The sequence below is a fragment of the Mus caroli genome, unplaced genomic scaffold, assembly GCF_978045245.1.
Source record: "Mus caroli unplaced genomic scaffold, Mus_caroli_1 scaffold_19, whole genome shotgun sequence".
Taxonomy (NCBI): domain Eukaryota; kingdom Metazoa; phylum Chordata; class Mammalia; order Rodentia; family Muridae; genus Mus; species Mus caroli.
This window is the reverse complement of record NW_028227274.1, coordinates 77,111,128-77,132,114: the sequence shown is the minus strand read 5'-3', so window position 1 is coordinate 77,132,114 and position 20,987 is coordinate 77,111,128. Positions and strand designations below refer to the sequence as shown.

At 43.3% G+C, this 20,987-nt stretch overlaps 1 protein-coding gene and 1 long non-coding RNA gene across 3 annotated transcripts in view; one reads left to right on the top strand and one right to left on the bottom strand.

The window, feature by feature from the left end:
* Setbp1 (SET binding protein 1) overlaps positions 1-20,987 on the top strand; it is a 356,483-nt gene that overhangs the window by 138,799 nt on the left and 196,697 nt on the right. The gene's annotated exons all lie outside the window — the stretch shown is intronic.
* On the bottom strand, positions 11,395-12,458 carry LOC147000332 (uncharacterized). Its single transcript, XR_015046048.1, has 3 exons — positions 12,236-12,458; positions 11,892-11,960; positions 11,395-11,638 (listed from the first exon to the last, which is right to left on the bottom strand). It is a non-coding gene; the product is annotated as an uncharacterized LOC147000332 (long non-coding RNA).

Genomic DNA, 20,987 nt, shown 5'->3' with positions numbered 1-20,987 from the left:
GCAGGACACATTCTTAAAGAATGAATTGGGAAAGGGGAAAGATCTGGGAGGGGGAGGAGCGCAAAAGAACCAAGGAATGATTCCAAAGTCAAAACAAAAGAGGCCTCCATAGCCCAGCCCTCCTGCCCTGCTGTGGTTCAGATGGTGGTTTGTTTAGCACATAATCCAGGGATGCCCAGGCTCTCTGATAGCTGCTTTAGGCCCACAAAGGGGCCACAGAGACTCTTTGAATTTCCTTAAGTGTTCTTATTTCCAGTAGTCTGTGCGGGATGCGGTTCTCAGCCAGTGCCCGGAGAGGCTCACTGGAGAGCCACAATTCATGATGTAGGTGGAGATAGCTTGAACCTGATGATTAAACATCATGTAAAAGAAAGATATTGGAAGTCTTGGGTGCTTCCCAAGGCAGCTTCTAGTTAATAATTTACCTAATATACTTCTTGAGATGAGGGAAAAAAAACCAAACCTTGTCATAATGGCTTCTGGCTGGACTCTAAATGCAATCACCCCATTGGATTATGCCAATTTAGACTCCTTGTGTGAAGTGATTAAATTAGATGCTAACAAGTCAGTTGCTTGAATGGATAGTAGCAATAGAGCACCCATGATAGCTCATATTTATTTTTGTTGTGACGTACACATTTATGTATATGGAATGTAATCTCACTAAAAACATCCCATGTCTTTGTCTTATGCAAGCTTTTAGAAGAAACAAAGGTATTTCAGCTTATCATGTCTAGCCAAAGATTAAGTGGTCCAAAATTTCATCTAAGCCTCATACATTTTTCTCTTTAGCTGTGAGTTCAGATGAGAGAGTAGGGGAACAATCCCTAAAGCCCAAGAGAGAGCCAGTCATGGAAGTTACACTGCAACTGCTAAATGTGGCAGCTCTTTCAGTTAAACACTGTGCACCCCTGTGTACAACGCTGCCCCATCCTGCTGACCTACCCAGCTCTTCCATGGGTGCTATTCTTCCTAGACAGTGTCAGTTCAAGACATGCTCAGACCCTGGAAACCAGGGTCGGGATGAACAGGGTGCACACGCGCCTTCCAAAGCATGAGGGGTACCTGGTGACAAACCGAAGAACATGCACTTGACTTTATTACTTCCAAAGAACAAGTATTCACTTCTGAAAATGTCGTCTCTTCAAACCGGGAACACGATACTGTCATTGCTCAGAATGTGGTTTAAAGTCCCCTTGATTGTTTTAGTCACTAAAAACAAACAAGCAAAATAAAACAAACAAAAAAAAACCCCAAAATGATAAAGAAGAACTATAGTAACTAATGTGCCATCAAGTGTCCCAGTGGACCCTGAGGGGGTCTATAGTTAGGGGACTCTTGTGTTAGAATTGGTGGAGGAGACTCCTTCTGGCTCTGTCTCACAGCAGTGAGGACAGAGGGGCTTAGGACCTCTGAGCTGCTGTGTGTCCTGACCTGTTAAACCCAGCAATGACTCAGTTACCCTTCAATCTAGTAGATGGAAATTCAGATACAATGAACCAGGTGTCACCTTGAAAGTGGTGACTTCAGGAGCAGCAGAGGAAATAGAAGTAGTTTTGATCCATTCGAATTTGTTCGATGTCATTCAAAAGTGACATTTCTCCAGTGCTGGCCCTATTTTTTTTTCCTATCCAACTCTGTATCATGTGTTAGGTTTGACTAAAAGAGGTTGGTAGATGGGAGGACAGAGGGAAAGGAGAGAAATGCCTCCACTGCCTTGTGTTTGCATCATGTTTCCTCCACACGAGGAGTTGCACCCATCCTCAGTTCATAGCCCGAGGCCATAAGCCCCCCCCTCCCATGAGTGAGTTCAATGAGCTCCCAAAAGTGTATCCCTGAACCTATAGCTTCTGGATTCTCACAAGAAGAGGTGCCACTGGGCTCAACTGCTCTCTGTTCCCCATGTGAACACAGGGAGCAGAAAGCAGCCCTTGCTGGGACCTGGGCTCTGCTTTAGGTTGAACATTCCTCATCTGAAATGCCTGGGATGTTTTGGATTTCAGTTGTGTTCGTGATTTAAGAGTACCTCCATGCACTTAAAACTATCAGAGATAAAAACCTGTGTGTAAACCCAACATTCATTTGTGTTCATACACATTGGTATGGTAGTTGAAGACAGGGATTTGAGAGAGCAACTGGTCCCATGAACCCAAGTGGAGAGCCCAAGTGGCACCTTATGGGAGTTTCAAAATCTTTCTGATTTGGGAGCGTTTCAGATTCGAAAATTTTGGATGTGGGATACCTTGTGTAGCTTGGGTCTTGGAATTTGCAATTTTTTGAATGATCAGAAAGTGAGTGTTTTATTGTCTAGTGACATGATGCAACTGTGTGAGTTTCTTTTTTTTTCAAATCTATGTATCGGATGGATACTAGAGCAGGGTTAGAGACTATAGAATCCTCCCTCCTGACTCCTCTATGATAGCTAATGTCCATTTAATGATGACACAGAAACTTAGCGAGGAAGATAAAGATTCCCTAGATGTCGCTTGAACACAGCCTGCTTGAGCTCATTTGTGTTATCAGAGCTAAGGATGTGCCGCTGGTGTAGCCTGGGTTCTCAGTGCATTCTCTGTCTGCCTATGATTATAAACTCAGGACATTACCTGGTCTTGATTTCCCAATCATGTTGGTCCTGCTAATTATTTCTGCTCTAGTAATTTATGGCTACTGCTCAGGCTGAATTCTATCATGAAATGGGTTTAGAATACCTTTATTTAAATGCATGAAGGTATTCAGTCAATTAACTGACAATATTTTACCATCTTAAAACTAATAAGTAAAGTCCCAGGGCTGCTACAACCTGCTTTCCACATTCTTAAGCCAAGAATGATACGCATGTTCAGATTTCTGTTTTGGCAACGTGCCACAATCAAGGCTTTTGACTAAGTGTTAAGTGAGAGCTACAGTCCCAAGCCCACTTGTTTGTTTGTGATGAGCTACCACTCTATATAGCCCAACTCGCCCTCAAACTCAGGAGTATACAGCCCTGACCTCCTGGTGTCTGAGTGACAGGTGTGGATCACTAGTCCCCACTAGCAAAGTAATGTTTAGAATCTCCAGTCATCATCAGACATCGTGTGTTTATGCTTAGAGAGAACCACAAATGCATGAAAGGAACTTGCTCATAGTAGGGAGTCATGCAATAGAAAATGCCACATAGGAAAGGATTAGTGCTACCAAGATCCAGCCAGGTGATTCTGCGACAGAGGGACCAAGGGTTCTATTGGTCAGGTCTCTGCCTTTAATTCCTTCGACCTGGCACAGTTCCATCTGTATAAGACAACTATACGCAAGGCCACGTTACTGTCTACTTTTGTGTTGCATATCTCAGATCCTTCTAGGTGTCTGACTTCTTCACCTTTCTGTAAACGTTTCTTTGCAGGGGAAGTTGGCTCTTGCTAAGTAACTGAGTGCGATTCGGTGTAAGATCGTGCTGTAGAAGTAGTGGCTCTGCTGAATCAGAAGATGTGCTATGATGCTATGCAGTGTTTCCAATGGTTACAAAAGGCACCAGGGCTCTGCATGGTAATAGAAACTATGTAGTTAAAAAGATACCCAGGATGTGGGGGCAGAAGTTGAATTCTTCATGCTGGAGTTTCCAGGACTTTTAAATCAATACTGAGATCTGCGTTTATGGATAGACAATGGGAGAAATGTGAAAGTGATATAACCTGAAGAGTATTTTCAAAGCGACTTTAACTTTGGTCAGGAAGAGCTAGCACTAGAGTAGAGCGTATAGACTTTAGGACTCGCTGGTGCCGTTTTTAGACTAAGAATCCCTTATTCTAGATAGTTGCCACATAACGTAGTTAGTTTGTGTTTTGTTTTTTTGAGGCAGGGTTTCTCTGTGTAGCCCTGATTGTCCTGGAACTCACTACATAGAACAGGCTGTCCTCAAGCTCAGAGATCTGCCTGCTTCTGCCTCCCAAGTGCTGGGATTAATGGAGTGCGCCCCCACTGCCCGGCTACCCTAGATAGTATTTTACCCAGTTTTCATAGCATGGATTTTCTGTGTTGATCTCTTTTCCATTATAGTGCTATGTGTTTTACTTAAAAAACCACAGAGGTATCTCTAACAGGGAAATGGCAAAAAAAAAAAAAAAAAGAGGTGACCGAGGGAGGTGTCTGCAGCTGCTCCAACCACACTCAAGAGTTCCCTGCTATTTCTGCTGATCTTGAAGAGTGGAAACTTTGAGGTTTTGATCAGATCGAAGCTGGGTGGGCCAGCACTCAGAGAGCAGACTCACTGGTTATTGGCCAGAATACATTTTTTATTTCTAATTTCTATAAACAGAGAACATGGGGGGGGAACCCACACATGCAATCTAAAACGTAACTGTCAGAATAAGACTGACGTTTCCTGTGGACTGTGGAAAGGATGGCGGGAGGGTAGGACCCTATACATCGGGGACTTGAACTGATTCCAAAAGTCTGGAGTTATACAAGGGCGCACTGTGTTTTCTCTAGCTTGAAGCATTTCATGACTTCCTTACAGAGGGAGTGGATCTGCGCAAAGCATCAGGAGGATGGGGAATAGAGATCCTTCTCAGAAACTTAATTCGTTTTTCTGCTCAGTGACTTTCCAGAACTCTTGTTTGCTAAGGCCAGGAAGAGTGCTGTCATTCTCCTATTGTTTTTATTCTGATCTCTCTTTAAAAAAAAAAGATAGAAGAAAAAGAAGAAAGTAAGACAACAAAACATAAAGCTGACTATGTATTTTGTGACTCTAGTAGAGGCTTATGTGTGCACCTCGGTGGCTGAGCTGATCTCATCTTGGGCTTCACACAAGTGGAGAGGGATGGCTGTGAGCTCAGTTTGATTTATTTTCAGGATCATTTTAGACCCTTCTCCTCAGGGAGTCCCAGGTGTATGTGAACAAATGCATGTCATCAAGGGGAGTCTTGTGTGAATACCTTTCAGAGCACCTCTTCCAGAGCCCTGTATCCTGAGAGTTTTATTCCCAACCTGAATTGCCAGCACTTTCCATTGTGCAAAGAAACCAGATCTCGCTCCCCTCCCCGCTTCTGTATCCTGTTTCTCCCTTTGAGATACCACAGGACATTTCGTTACATTGTCCAATTCTGGCAGTTTCTTAGCCCTAGACTATTGGTGATGTTCAAACTCAAGGCTAACACTGAAAGTAAATGGATATTGGAATGAGGCATTAAAAGATTCGATGTTTGTACCTCATCTCTTAGAAACCATGTTTGTTGAGCAGCTAGTTCACAGTCAGAGAGCTATCTGCTGATTATTTAGTAGACTGATGTGGAGTGTGCAGAGAGGAAAAACAAAGTGGTTTCCATGGCATGGAAGGTCACATGATCATTGGTGCACAAGATGTGAGTGAGCCCCTCCCAGAGGGCCCTTAATTGGCAGACTAGCCAGGTGAGGCTACATGCCATTTAGAGGTGACAAGCAAGGGGTTAGAAAATCCCCAGGCTTCTAATGCATACAAGAAACCCAAACCCCTCTCACCTTGTTCGAATATCAGTGAGTCTACCAACCCTTTGTCAATATTCTATAACATGGAAATTTGCAAACCGGGTCTATGCTGCTCCTAGTGCTGATGACAGCACCCCAGGAACCCGAATCACCCCGATTCTCTGATCACTCTTCTAGAAAAACCATTTCCGAGGAACACAGCCATCTGAACAGCCCTCTCTGGGTTTTTCCTTTATAACGTTCTATCCTCAGAATCCAAATTAGTTCTTATGTGAGCTAAAGTTAAATGGCGTTCTACTAGGTCTTGCCTATTTCCCCAAATTCAGGGTCCTGCAGATCTCCCCTGTAAACTGCCCTTCTCCACTTCTGCCTCTCTGAGTTGATGTGCCCTCTGGTTATTGGAAACTGGCCAATAACACTGGATTTAGCTTTTCCTTCTCTGGGCCTCACTGGCCCTTGAATGAGAAACAGCTGCATGCCCCGCCCCCCTTCCCTGCTCCATATACAGAATTAAACAAAACTCATGCTATTCTGCAAGCAAAGTTGTAGATACCACTGCACCTAGGCCGCTTACGCACTTTGTATTTGTATTTTAATCTCATTGGGCAGACATCTAGAATAGGCCAAGGAACCATTAGAGCGCAATTTCACTCCAAGGAGTCCTGTAACTGTGCATCAGTATTGAGAGATCTCCTGACTGAGGTCCAGGGGTAGTGTGCCTGGAAGTCCACTCACTGAGCATAGGGGAAGCCAGTACCTAGGTTCCACTTGAAGCGTCTCCACAACCAGTCCTGTTCTGCTGGGAAGTGCAGCCCTCCCTGGACCCTATGATTCATTCTAGAGACAGAGGTTAGACCTTCACGTGTGTCTCACACTCACCTAAGTTGGGCAGCCTTCACTGTTAGCAGCAGTTAAATTAAGGTGAGAAACATCTTTCCTAAGAAGAGCAAACTTCTGAAGCTTCATGGGGTGTGTTTTGGCAGTGTTCTGAGAAATGAGACTCGGGTGATTTGCTGTGGCCAGAAGGATTGGAGAAGCAGAGTCCCTGGGGAGAGGTGAGGGTGCCAGACTCAGGAGGGTGGGGGGCACCAAAGTCCATGTCCACTATTTGGTCTTTGCATATCTCCAGTGGCTGGAAGCTGGGCCCGGAGTGGCAGTGAAATGCTGCTGAATATTTAGAGCCCCAGGAACAAGTGAGTTATCGATACTTTAGGGGAGAGGATTAGTGGTTTCTGTACATAACAGCCTAACAATATGCTTTTCTTGGGTCAAAAATGGTCACACATTATTCCAGAACCCCATAGCTCAGGTGGACTGGCACTAATTGGTAGGGCTCTTCCTCTGTGAGTCTCTACAGTCTTGGAGGTACAGGCACAAACTCATCTCCTGTCTCTTTCTCTCACTGTCTGTCTCTGTGTCTGTCTCTCACAGTCTGTCTGTCTGTCATTATCTATCTCTCTCTCTTGTGTGTGTGTGTGTATATGTGTGTGTGTGTGAGAGAGAGAGAGAGAGAGAGAGATGTAGCTATGGTCACCATGCATGTGTGAAGGTCTGAGGAGGTTGGCAAGGGTCCTGCTTGGTCACTTTCTCCTGGAAGTGACCTGGAAGTGACCTGGAGCTAGGCTAGCTACAATCCTGCCTCTACCTCTCAGCAGTGCTGGGGTTCCATGTGCCCATAAGGCCCAGGCCAGTCTAACTGAGAATATTATACAGTAATACTGCAGGATCCCTTGCTCAGAGCTTGCTCTTCATGCGTTAGCTCGTAGCTCACGCTCTGTGCTCACACTCATGCTCTGTGCTCACACTCATGCTCTGTGCTCACACTCATGCTCTGTGCTTATACTCACACTTTGTGCTCACACTCTGCTCTGTGCTCACACTCTGTGCTCACACTTACTCATTTGGTCAGTTAGTGCACTCACCAGATTTGTCTCTGATTCTTCTGCCTAAAGGAGGATGCATGGTCTTTTGTTAATCAAATAACTCATTTGACCTATGAAGAGTATGAAGGGGAAAGTCTGTAAGGCAAGGCACAAAAGAAAACAAATTATTTGTGTGACTCCTTCCATGGGTATTTTGTTCCCTATTCTAAAGAGGAATGACGTATCCATGCTTTGGTTTTCCTTCTTTTTTATTTTCTTGTGTTTTGCAAATTGTATCTTGGGTATTCTAAGTTTTTGGGCTAATATCCACTTATCAGTGAGTGCATATCAAGTGAGTTCTGGCCTAGTCGCCGTCATTGGGAAGAGAGGCCCCTTGGTCTTGAAAAACTTATATGCCCCAGTACAGGGGAACGCCAGGGCCAAGAAGTGGGAGTGGATGGGTAGGGGAGCAGGGCAGGGGGTGGGTATAGGGGATTTTCGGGATAGCATTTGAAATGTAAATGAAGAAAATATGTAATAAATATTAAAAAAAATGGAAAAAAGACAGCTACAAAATAAAAATGTTAACAATTAAAAAAAAAAGAAATTATTTTACATAAGAAATGACCAGAAAATGTCATGGTGAATGTACGAATGTATGGTTGTTGTTGTTAATGTTTTGCTTGGGTATTTTCTGTCTTAGTGATTTTTCTTTCTGTAGATTTTGGGGTTTTGTTTGTTTTGAGAGGCAGGACATAACGTTGGCTGGGGAGGGGAGTTCAGGAGGGGAAACACAAGATCAAACAAAGAGCATTGTATGAAAAAATATTTTAAATGACAGAAACTAAGAAAACTGAAAGAAGGAGGACAGGAAGGGAAAGATCTTGAATAACATCAGAATAGAAAACCAACCCGAAGAATATGGGGAGAGGTCTGGAGAGAAAACTATGGAGAGAAGTATCCATGGCTTAGGATGTGGGAGCTCCTGGATTTGATCCTCCAGCACTCAAGTAAAAAGCTGGGCTTTGCCTTGTTAGCACATTTAACCCCTGCACTCTTGAGAGCCAGAGACAAGATTGTTGCCAGCCTACTTCTGAGATCAGCACTAGACCCTGTGCCACTGTGAATAAAGCAGAAAGTGACCAAACAGGACACTTGCCAACCTCCTCCAACCTTCACACATGCAAAAGTATCCATGTCTACATCTCCACCCCTCCCTCACAACAAAAAACAACATCGCAAATGCAAGCTTTGGTAGTGGCTTATACCTGTAGCTCTTGAACTTTAAGGCTACCTAGTGAAGTCCAGCCTGGGCTACAGTGCCACACCTTCTTTTATAAAGAAAACAGTACATAGCTAATCCAGAGTGTACACACTGCTGGTCACACAGTACTGAGAGGCAATGAGAGTGAATTCACTGTGTGGACAGCCTCCGACTTACCATGGCCCTGGCTCCCGTTTCCCTATATTTTTATGGTACAAAAATCTGTGGAAATGCAATACACAGCTATCTTAGAATGTTGAATTTTGCCCCAACACAGTGTAGCACAGGGATTTGTATTTAAGGATGTTCACAGTGACAGCAGGCCACAGCTTCTAGTGGGAACATAGCAGGGAACACAGAGGCTCCCCCACAGTGCGGTCTCCTGCTAAGCTATGGGGTTTTTCAGTTCAAAGCATTGAATGCAGTTTTCTTTTCTGTTTTTTTTTTCAACTAGTGAACCCGTTTTTTTTTTTTTTTTTTTTTTAACTGAGAGACACTCGAGTTAGTAGTTAGTCCATAGAACTGATGGCTTACCTTCAGTTTTCCCTTATAAGTAAAAGCTCCCAGGGGCCCAAGGGCTGGTTTCTTAGACTGTATCCTCAGCATGGAGTCTGTACCTAAGAGAAGTGTTAAGGCAGTGCTCCTCAACCTTCTTACTGCTGTGGCCCTTTAACACAGTTCCTCAGGTTGTGGGGACCCCAACTATAGCATTATTTTGTTGTTACTTCATAACTGGAATTTTGCTACTGTTATGAATTTTAATGTAAATATCTGATACACGGGATCTCTGGTATGCTACCCCACCCCCACCCCACCCTTCCAAAAAGAAGACCCATAGGTTAAGAACCACTGTGCTAAGGAGCTACTTGTGGAGATCAGTGGGTAGTGAAAGAATTCCCCATCAGGAGCAGAGACCAGAAAGACATATTTATTTGGTAAGTCCCAAGGACACAACAGTCTGGGCAGAAACAGAGAAACCACCTGTGTAAAACAATGACGGAGTTCTGGAAGCCTTATGTAGGACCTCTTTGCTGGTTTGGATGACTTGTTCCATGTGTTCACCTCATTCCCATCATTCAAGCAAGGGTCGTCCCCAGTGCCCAATGCTCGATTCCAAGCAGAGGTGGATCTAGAGGGCAGAAACTTTGTTGTTCTAGTCATGGTTAATGTGATTAGCCACATTTCATTATGTCGTGCTGCCACTCATGGTTTGGCTCGAATGGAATTGCTATTTTCTCTTAGGAGATAGCTTCTGGAGTGCGTTTGCACTGGGATTATTCCCTGAGAGACACCTGTTTGGTCCCTTTCTGAATTTTGAATTGTGGCCCTCTTTGCTCTGACAGACCTATGGACCCAACCCTGAGTACGTAGATGTTTCTTCCTTAGTGGCTTTCTTTGATCCCAGATTGGGTGACATGCAGGACCTGTCTAATGTGCATGACAGTGGCAAAGGCGATGTAGGGTGTCTTGATAAAAGGTATGTTCGGCCTCATCTAGGGGGTAGAAAGAAATGGAGTTTGCAATATCAGGGGTTGAAAGCTTTGTCAAAGCAGTGTCTGAGGATGGACCTGTTGAGTATAGAAGATACTGACTTGGCAAGTTTGTTAATGGAGGGTCCAAGGGAAGGAAGCACACAGCAGCAAGCAGCCCTAGGAAGGAATGGAGCCAGGAAACCATCACTAGACAGCGATTAAACTCCTGCCTCTTAGCCTCAGTTACTGTTGGTGTCCCTTGTTTCTGAAAGCTGATGGTGAGATTGATACTTTAGGGGTTTTATTTGTCGATGCTTGGGTTTGTTGGTGGAAAAGTGATGCTTTTCTCTTGTGTGGTTTGGACCTCACTTTAAGGAACAGTCAGGAAAGCCAGGTCCCAGCAGTTCTGAAGTGCATCTGCTGTAAGTGAGCCTACCTGCTCCTGCATTATTAAAAGTTCATGGGCTAGCTCGCTCTCTCTCTCTCTCTCTCTCTCTCTCTCTCTCTCTCTCTTTCCTTTGTCTTTGGACAATAAAAACGGAGTCCCTAAAAGCCACCTCTCTTGGACCCATAGCAAGGGAAAAGCTAAGAGTTATAGAAAAAAATGAAATTGCCTCTATTCTTTTACCTAGGACCAGAGATAAATATAGCGATAATGGTGTGTACTCTTGCTCTGATGTGGTTGGGGGAAGGGAGTTTGTGACAGCACTCATTCCTGTCTCTTGGTCCGGAGGCAAAGCAGAGTCTGTGTCTGGCAGAGTAGGTGGTTTGGACCATGGTATGTTTCTAACAGAGTCTGGAGGAGCAGAGGCGACTGTATTCTCACAGGGAATTAAGACTTCCCATGGAACACTGAGTCCAGGCGATCCAGGTTTGAGGATCCCTCTGCTCAGCACTGCATTTCCCTACCTTATTCTTGGGGATCGCTGGCTCCATGGATGTTGTGGAGATTTTGCCATTCCTATCCAAGTGCCCCCGGAGCAGTTTTTTGCCATTTGAAAATGACTCTGCTTAATTGTGGAGGAACGAAAGCCTTTAGTCACTCAAAGCGTGAGAGACCGCAAACGTGGCGTAATACGGTACCTTATGAGATGAGACAGATGAGAGGGGCCGACCGTGGCCTTACCTATCTAAATTGTGATTAGAAAAATTGGCTGTGAGCAGCATCGGTTCTGGCAGGAAGAAAATGTTTTACCCATCAGGGAATGTAGCAGGAAGCCAAAAGCCTGTTGTGCCACACACAGGCAGAGTTTATATATATATATATATTTTTTTTCTTAAGTTCCCTCCAGGCAGGAAAGAATTAAGATAAGAGACAAACTTAGCTGTGACCAATTAGAGTGTATCAGTTGCCCAGTGATGTCTTGAGGGTCCTCACTGGCTTAAGACTCCCACGAATCAAGAGATACATTTGAAGAATGGGAGAACTTGAAGCTCATGTAGGCTGAGCTCAGGGCTGAGGTACATCCCAGACCCAGGCTGGCATGAAAACTTCCCCAGCAACAGTAGAGGAGACATTAAGCAGAGCTGGATTTTATTCACTCCAAGCCAGATACTATTTTCCTAGAGAGACATCTTTAAGTAGTGTTCGTGGTAGTCTAGAAAGAAATTGTTTGGGAGGGGGCACAGGTAAGTGTGAGCATTAGTGTTGTCCATGTCAGGAGCTCAAAACTCCCTCCCCCTCCCCCTCCCCCTCTCCCCCCCTCCCACCTCCCCCTCTCCCCCTCCCCCTCCCCCTCCCAGGGTATTAAATTGGATAAGGGAGTCCAGATCGTAAATTTCTTGGAGTTTGATATCCACTGGAACCCTAAGGCCTGATAGGCTCATTCTCCATGTCATGGAGCTGCTCACCAGTGTGACCGCCCTAGTAGGTCTTTGGAAGCACTGGATCTCCTGGCTCAACTACTCAGGTTGATCATCCTGGAGGGAGACGGGGAGAAACAAATTTGTTTTTTTTTTTCCAGTTACTAGTCATTCTACTCTGTGGTTATACTCACTTGCTGGTAGTGTAGGACTCTACAAGAACTCGAGGCTAGTCAACCACTTCCTTTTTTATTTTTAGTCAGTTGCAGCTCTTTAGGGATTCCTCCTAGAGGACCGTCATGGGGCCCTTCAGTTTTCTCTACCATCTACGTCGTCTAGTATAATGTGGAAAGTTTCTTGAAAATGTGGAGGTTCTATCTGCAGTGACTCACCTCTTTCCAGAGTATACACTGGCTACAGTCCGACCTCTAGATTCTCCATGGCTCTTTTGATCCAGGGGACATGTGGCTTACTCAGATTTCCAGGTCTTGTTTGATTCCTTGGGACATTTCAGACTTGAACGAGAACACTTCCCACTTCAGCCTTCAGTTACAACTGGATCTGCCCTCCAGCTATGGTTGTGGAGCTCAGCAATAGCAACAGTAGTCCTGGAGATAGAGAAATGGCTTAAAAGGTAGTCATTATATAATGTTTACATAAAGCTGGACAGAGGAGGCTTTTAAAGGTAACCTTGACTCTGTTCCCTAAAAAACTAAAGCCCAAGAAAACTAGCTGAAATCACAGGTCTATTCACCTGGGAAAACATAAAATGGTTTTTCTTTATACTGACTCTTGCAAATGTGACCAGGGGCAGATCAATGTTTTTCACATCCCACTCACTTGTAGCTTCATTTTAAGTGTATGGAGTTTTGTCTTTGGGAATTTTAATAACCTTAATCATGTTGTATGTCATAATGGATATAGCATCTTTGAGTTGTATATTTTATAGAGTTTTTAACTACACATTTTAACTTTAATGTTGCTCTCATCCATATATTTCTATATTCGAAAAATCCTCTCGACCTTTCTGTCTAAAAACATTTAGAAACATTTCTCTTTCTCCTTAATCTTCCCATCTTTATTTTTTTAAAAAAATATTTTATACCTATAATCTGTACATGATTTAAAGATTATAAATTTAAAATTTTCATTATTATAGATGTGTGTCTATGCATGATGTGTATACAAATGTGTGTGAGAGTGCACAGCTAACCTGAGTCTCTTCTCCCTTTCCACCTTTATGTGGACTCAAATACTAAATACCCGCTGAGCCGTCTCAACAGTCTATGCCTCTGTATTTTCTTTACTTGATTGTTTGCTTTCATTACTACTTTTTATAAAGTTTTAAAAATTTACATAAAACATTATTTTGCCAAATAAAACAATTTGGCATTTTAATTTAATTTTTAATTAAAAATTTTCTTTGAAATCTGAAAACATGCCTATTGTATTAAATATCTAAAAATTGATAGCAGAGGCACAATTTGCTAGTAGTCCTGAAGACATGTTTATTTTCTTTCTTTCCAAATAGTTTAAAAGAACTAATTTGTTAGCTTTGTTTAAGTTTTATGAAATAAAAAGAACTTAGTTTCAATATACATTTTTGCTGACTTATGTAAAGACTATGTTGAGTGAAAAGCCTATTTATGTCTAGGGGTGAGTGTTCCCATGTAAACATACCACACTGCATACATTTAAATGTAGCATGAGGAAGCACATATATTGATAAACCAAGAAGATAGAAATTTTATATTAAATTCAGGCATATGACATAAGAATATAAGAAAACAAACTCACAGTTTAAATGACATGTGAATTTAAATTTGTAGCAAAATTAAATAAGTTAAGATCATCTGGTTATTGATTGAACTTTGAACCCTTTTGTGGTTGTATATAATCCTTGTTGTGCTAGCATTTAAAAATGTTTCTCTTTTGCATTCATCCCTAGAGAGTGGGATAATCAGCTCTCGAATGTCTGTATTTTAGCTATAATGAGCTTGAGATAGCAATCTTGAAAACCAAGTTTTCTTTGAAATAGCAGCACAACTAAGAAATAATCTGATAGTTAGACTGAGAGATTAAAAACATCTATAGTCTAGTCTCACACATTAAACACCTACAGAGTGAAAATATCAAGTCATAGACATACGCTCACAGCTAAACCACCAGACAAATTGACATACAAACAATTTCACACAAACACTCATCACACGCACTCTAGCAAGAAAGGAAGAGAACGTATAAGGCGATTGCATTTACTCATAAGATTCTAACTAGAACCACATTAGAAATTATGCATATGAGATGGAGTTTCATGGAAACCATGAGAAGTGACCAGCTAAGGCAAGAAGAAGCTAAGTCATGTCCTTTTATGAAAACTTTAGGTTAAAATGTAAGCCTGTTAGTTCCAGTAGAACAGGCAGAGCTAGAACGGGTCCTTTCTGTACTTTTGGGAGAGATTTGAAGTTGCAGAAACACAAAACATTTCCTTTTGAGGTTCAGACTTAGCTATGTTTGAGGACATCCCCCAGAGGGAGAGATACAAGAAGTCTATACCATGTTAAGACCAGATCCCATGATCCTAATTCTCAAAGGGGTGTTCCTCCAAACCGCAAGGACGTAAAACATCCACAGTGGCGCAAGATGAACATTTTAAGAAAGTGTATCCTAACTTTTAGAAATGTCCTGTTAATATGATGGCCATGGAGATGCAAAACAAGAGCTTTAACAAGAATATCCTTTGTTGAGAGGGCCTCCTGATGCTTGAGGGATGGAAAGAATTCATTCTCTCTTGTGGCATGAACAGTTGGGTTACTCACTCTCAGCCCTTCAGTTGCCATCAAAGAATTTCCCTGGCCAATGACCATTTGTTCCAGAGGTCACAGGCTCTTCTCTTGAACAGTCTACAAAAGAGATGGGATCTCATCCCTGAGTGCTTTGGGGTGGGGGTGGGGAGGGTAATAGAGTAGAAAGAGCGTTGAATTTTGCCAGAGTTTCCTTACTGAGGAATCTATTTTTTCAGCGAGTCCTCTAAAGGTCCTCAGTCAAGACTTCCAAAGGTCTGTCCAAGCAGGAAGGCTTCTCAGCCACACCAGGCAGTGCCATACCAGTTGCTTCTGTGCCCATATGGTGCCTGCCACTCTGAGAGTCTCAAGTTGGGTAAAACATGAGTGTTCTTACTTCCTTATAAAGATGTTGTTGGGATTAACAGATGGTGAAAGTCCATATCAGGGAAAGAAAAGTTTCTTTGGTATACTATAGGAACATATTGATCTGGTCAGTAACCAGCTACATGATCTGTTTATACATGCAATACATGCATAGAGGTATTTTGTATGTACATATATATTCTTAAATATAACCTGTTGACCGATATAAGTTACTTATACGCATGTTCTCATACCTGACCATTTGGCACTGGACAACCAATTGATGTGTTCCTTCCAGGGGAGGGGAGGGTTACCTCTTCCACTCTCAGCTTTGCTCAGTTGCCTGCTGTCCTTTAAGGTGACTATTTTGCAATTCCAGTCGTTATAGTGACCTTTTTCGCTTGTGGTCTCTAAGTGATATCCTTCTCTCCACAATTCAGCTTGGAGGGGCTAAATACAATCTGTAAGTCAAAACATGGCACAGTGGAATACTAGAGAGTAGCAAAGTCAACTTGATCATCTACGTTATAAAACGGTCCCTGTCTCCTTTGAATTCAAAGGTCAACTTAAGTCTCTATTGGCTATACAGAGAAACCCTGTCTCGAAAAAAACCAAAAAAAAAAAAAAAAAAAAGAAGAAGAACACAGTTCTGTACGAATGGATAGAACACTTACAGTTTTAGAAACGAAGGACAGTTTGTAGAAGTTACAGGACAGACCCAGAAATAGAAAGAGGCCAATCTATTTCTCTCAAAAAGTCCTAAGTCAACAGTGCACCACACTCCACAGAAGTCCATCTAGAGACGGTACAGATCAAAAGAGAGGAGAGTAAAAAATTTGGGTGAGTGAGAATCCCAGGGTAGTTACCCGGAGGAGTTATTGTCTTCGCTTCTTGTTAAAGGAGTTCTCTGGACTTGGGATGTAAGGAAGGCTAAGGGTAGTTACCCGGAGGAGTTATTGTCTTCGCTTCTTGTTAAAGGAGTTCTCTGGACTTGGGATGTAAGGAAGGCTAAGGGTAGTTACCCGGAGGAGTTATTGTCTTCGCTTCTTGTTAAAGGAGTTCTCTGGACTTGGGATGTAAGGAAGGCTAAGGGTAGTTACCCGGAGGAGTTATTGTCTTCGCTTCTTGTTAAAGGAGTTCTCTGGACTTGGGATGTAAGGAAGGCTAAGGGTAGTTACCCGGAGGAGTTATTGTCTTCGCTTCTTGTTAAAGGAGTTCTCTGGACTTGGGATGTAAGGAAGGCTAAGGGTAGTTACCCGGAGGAGTTATTGTCTTCGCTTCTTGTTAAAGGAGTTCTCTGGACTTGGGATGTAAGGAAGGCTAAGGCTGGCTTAGGAAGTAGTGAGAGGGCAAGAGCAGAGACTGGAGAGGAGGCCCTGTGTTGGATTGTATGGGCCTTCTAGAAGCTTCTAAATTCCTTGTCTTCCGCAGAGAATCCAAGAGGGGCCACTGGAGCATGTAGAGAGAAGAGGAAGTAGGAAATAAAGGTTGCAATATAAGGAAGTCATTGCCTTGGCAGGGCCAGCAATAGGTCAGACCTAAGGCAGGGAAGTGTTAGTTTGGACAGACTTCCCTAGGGCTCACAGGCTTTGGAAGAACCCTGGTAGCTTCTGCTGCATCTTGCAGAGGTCCTTGTGCCTTTCCCTGAAGCCAGTGTCATGACTGCTCTCTAGAGCTGCAAGGGAAGTAGTGCTCTGCTGGACAGTTTCGGCGACATTTCAGCTCTTGTTCCTTTTGTTTCTTCTTGTTTTGTGTTTTCTCAATTTGCTCCCCAGTGCCTGTCCTAGAATCTTGCCCCTCAGTGGAAAATCCAGTCTGATCAAGATTTAATTTAAAGTCTGCTAAGAAGAAAATGTAGGACTCCTCCAAATGCTTTTTTGGCCCATGAATAAAAATTCCAGAATGTACTGTGTAGATATCTGAAATTCAAATTCAACTGGTTGGCCTATATTATATCTGCCTACTCCATATCTAATACATCAAGGGATAGAGTAGAGAGACACACTTGGTCCCGCCGCTCACTCCATGTGCCTTTCCCATATGAAGCTGCTAAGTCTCTTAAAGGCCAAGTAGTTTACCACATTCCAAACACCAAGGTGGAACAAAGCTGGGACTTCCAGGTCAAGCCAGTGTGTGCTTGGCAACCTGTTTTTGGTAACTCGGTATGAATTGGTGAGATATGTCAGTGTTCCTAGAAGTATAGGGTTTGTAAAGCAAAGCCCGAGGGCAGAGCTCATAGTGTGTGGATCTATCAGGACGAAGGTTCCGGTCCTGCTTCACTGGGAAGAAATCCTCATTCTTGAATGTGCCTGGAATTAAGCAAAGGCCTTTTGCTGTGCTCTGGCCAGGAGAGGAGGGCAGAGTGTGTATTGTCCAGTCAACTCTCATGTGCAATATGGATTAAACACAGTGGTGACTCCCATTGGAACAACTACGTCTTGGTCTTTTCAAAGCACACTCCCATGCATCTTGTTTTTTGTTTGTTGGCACTTCTCAGTCCTATCATCCAAATGACTGACATGGGCACATTAAAGGGGTAATGTGTTTTAGTGCAGTCCATCATAGCAGGGAAAGCACCTGGAGCAGCCTGCACATGCTGACAAGGAAGAAGAGGGGCAGAGAATATGCAACAGGGAGGGATTAGGGATAAGATACACACAAGGCTTTACCCCTTGGGCTATATTTTCTCTAGCTGGGCCAACTCAGCTGGTTGTTGCCCCAAACCTTTCAAACTAGCCCAGCCAGTTTTGTAAGAGCCTTCCTTGAGCCCTTTGAGAGGACATTTCCTTCCTTCCTCCAACTCCTTTTCTGTTTCCTCTTCTTTCTTTGGTGTATTGAGCAAGGGAATATGGAATGAGGGGCCTTGTGCCTGCTAGGCTTACACTCTCTCACTAACGTGTAAACCTCACCTGCTCAATCTTCATAAATGTTCTCTTTCCATTTGAAATGATCCTTATATACCTTACACACTCCCATTCCATTTGTCAGGAAACATTTAGACACACACACACACACATAGAGACACATTAAATTACTTATCAGTACTTTATAAATATAGTTCAGTAAAATTTCACTTTTATACCCCCCTCTCTGTTCTTCATCTGTTAAAAGAACCCCATACTTTGCACGCCATGGTGTAGTGCAGGTATTTACCATCAGCCTGCCAGTGATGCCACCCATTTCCTGAGGCAGGGATTGAGGACCGAGGACGGATACATCCCTAAGATCATCTAGCACACATCCATTTTAGCATTCCTGCTGTGTATAAAATGCTGTCTTATCCTTTCAATGGTGGAGGGAAAGAGATGCATGTGCCCTCTGCCCTATGAGGGTCTGCTAAACGAATGAATGCTGAGAGCCAGGACTTCTCTGTGTCTTAGAATTCCTCCTCTATCGATTCTCTTGTATAGAGCATGTGCTGCAGGACCTTCACAATCGTGGAACTATTTCTGTGAGGATTTGCCATGCAGACTACTTGGGAGAAGTAGAGTTTTTCCCGTGCAGTGCACCAGAACACAATGATTTCCTGATCAATTATAAACATTGCGATGAAATCACCCAATAGCAATCTATTTTTATCCAAGCCACTTGTTTGGTTGTGTATATAAGTTTATCCCATGTTGGCCACCTACAGAAATGAATGAATGTACCTTTTGTCCATAGGTCTTCATCAATCATTTTTCTTGCATTGCTATGGGGTCAGGGCAAGTGTATATAGTCCAGGTATTTTACATCAACCTGCTAGTGGTACCATTCATTTCCGGAGGCAGGGGTGGAAGACTATATACATCCTAAAGATCAGTTTTGACAGCTGTCCTGCTCTTCCTGATTCAGGCTTTTAGTGGTATTGTGTTATTTCTTGGAGAATGGTACAAGTCCAATGTCCTCTGACCCATCCACATTGATTTCATGAGACAGACACATACTAAGTGATGTTTTGATTATCTGTCATTTCAGATTACCTGTCCTGGAATCATGAGTATACATTGAAAAATGTGGGAGCTCACTTCTTTCTCCAGTCACACTGCACTCTCACACATCATAGGTGCACCATGCTTCCAGAATTCTCGTTTATTTCCTTATGTTGCTTCTTTACTCCTGATGGATCATACCTAGAAGATCCAGTTTCTCCCTTTCGTTATGAAAGTGGTCCACTTTTCAAGGAATCATCCAGGTTCTACCTACCAGGATAATCCCATATGTACACTGTCCCTTTTCTCTCTTACTCATCCCTAATCATATTTAGAAAGACATATTGGTCAGCCAGGTGCATTTAGTTTCACAGTAAATTATCTGTTCTGGGCTATCTGACTTCTTAGCTATGCCTACTGACATACAACATCATACCCCACTTAGCTCAGGAGGAGCTGGGCAGTGCCATCCCATCAGTATAAATGGAAAGCTTCAACATGTTGTAAAATCGTAGAAAGTTCTACATATCCCTTTATCCAATAGTTGAGCTCAGCCCTTGCTTTTGTTTGTAACAAATACATGGAAGTCTGGGAACTGCACAGCGGCATCTGACCCAGCACAGTACCCAGATATTGATAGACATGGGGCCCAGGCTGCATTTACCTACAAGGAATCTGGCCAAATAAGTAGTTCTTGGGAGAGCATCCTTCAGTGAGGTGATCAACTCCAGGGTCTTGGTTATTGTTAGTTAGGAAAAAAGGCTTCTAAGTTGTGGTTGTTTACTCTTCCAGTTGATGGAGCATAGAGTGGGCAGGATAGGAACTCTCTCTCTCTCTCTCTCTCTCTCTCTCTCTCTCTCTCTCTCTCTCTCTCTCTCTCTCCCTTTCTTGAATGCAAATGAGTAATGGATCCCCACTAATTATCCATGCTCTAAGCCTCATTGTTAGCCCCTGTAGAAAGCATGCACCACAGAGCAGACTGGACCTCCCTCCTGACACAGCACACACCTCACCTTAACAATGGCAAGCCCTGAGCTGACAATTGCTGTGGCATGGAGGAGCCACACAGAGACAGATGAGATGAAGATGAACTGATCCCATTTTTAAGAGAATGAAATAAGCTCTTTAAAACTAATAACCAGGCTCTCTCTCTCAGTCTGCTGCACGCTCTACTGTCGATTTGAGGGATGAGACCATGATGGGACTTCTCAGCAGTGAATGATTCTCTTAATACCTTTAAAAAAAAAAAGTGAAAAACAAAATCTCTGCCTTGAGTGGCTTTCTCACCCCAAGGAACCAAGTATCAGAGAATACACAGAAATGGGACAGGTGATTAGGAGCCTGGAGAACAGGGTCTCAGGCTGCTCTTGCATGTGAGCGCCGCATAGAAGCAGCGCTCCGTGGATGGGCATCCAGGCTGGGGAGGGAGCAATCATTCTGTCGGGATTGTCAATCACATCCCCTCTGTGCCCTTCCATTACACCCAGGCCATGAACAGACAAATGAACATGTATGGAAGTGGCTTTGGGAGGTGGGGGAGTCCTGAAGCTGAGGCTGTTGGACTGTCCATTAGTCAAATCTACTTCTTGAGCATTTTCTAGTACCTCAGTTATTGTTAGAGGATGCACAGAGGCATAGAGCATGTGACCCAGTTGTTAGGGACATAGTCCCTTGGGAGTCCAGTGCTATTTATATAAGGATAAGTTGCTAGCTCTGGAGGTGATATCAGCACTGATCAACAAAGATCTAGTGTTATGGATACCAAATTACCTACGGTTATAGCAAGGGTAGAGGTTCAAAGAGATCATGTAGGTAACCAAAGATTTGAACTTCAAATATTATAAATATCTGTAAGGTAGAGTACCGAATGGGGGTGCTTGCTGCCAATCCCGATGACCTGAATTCGATGCTCAGAACCCACAGGGTAGAAGGAAAGTACAGCCGGGCAGTGGTGACGCATGCCTTTAATCCCAGCACTCGGGAGGCAGAGGCAGGCGGATTTCTGAGTTCAAGGCCAGCCTGGTCTACAAAGTGAGTTCCAGGACAGCCAGGACTATACAGAGAAACCCTGTCTCGGAGGAAAA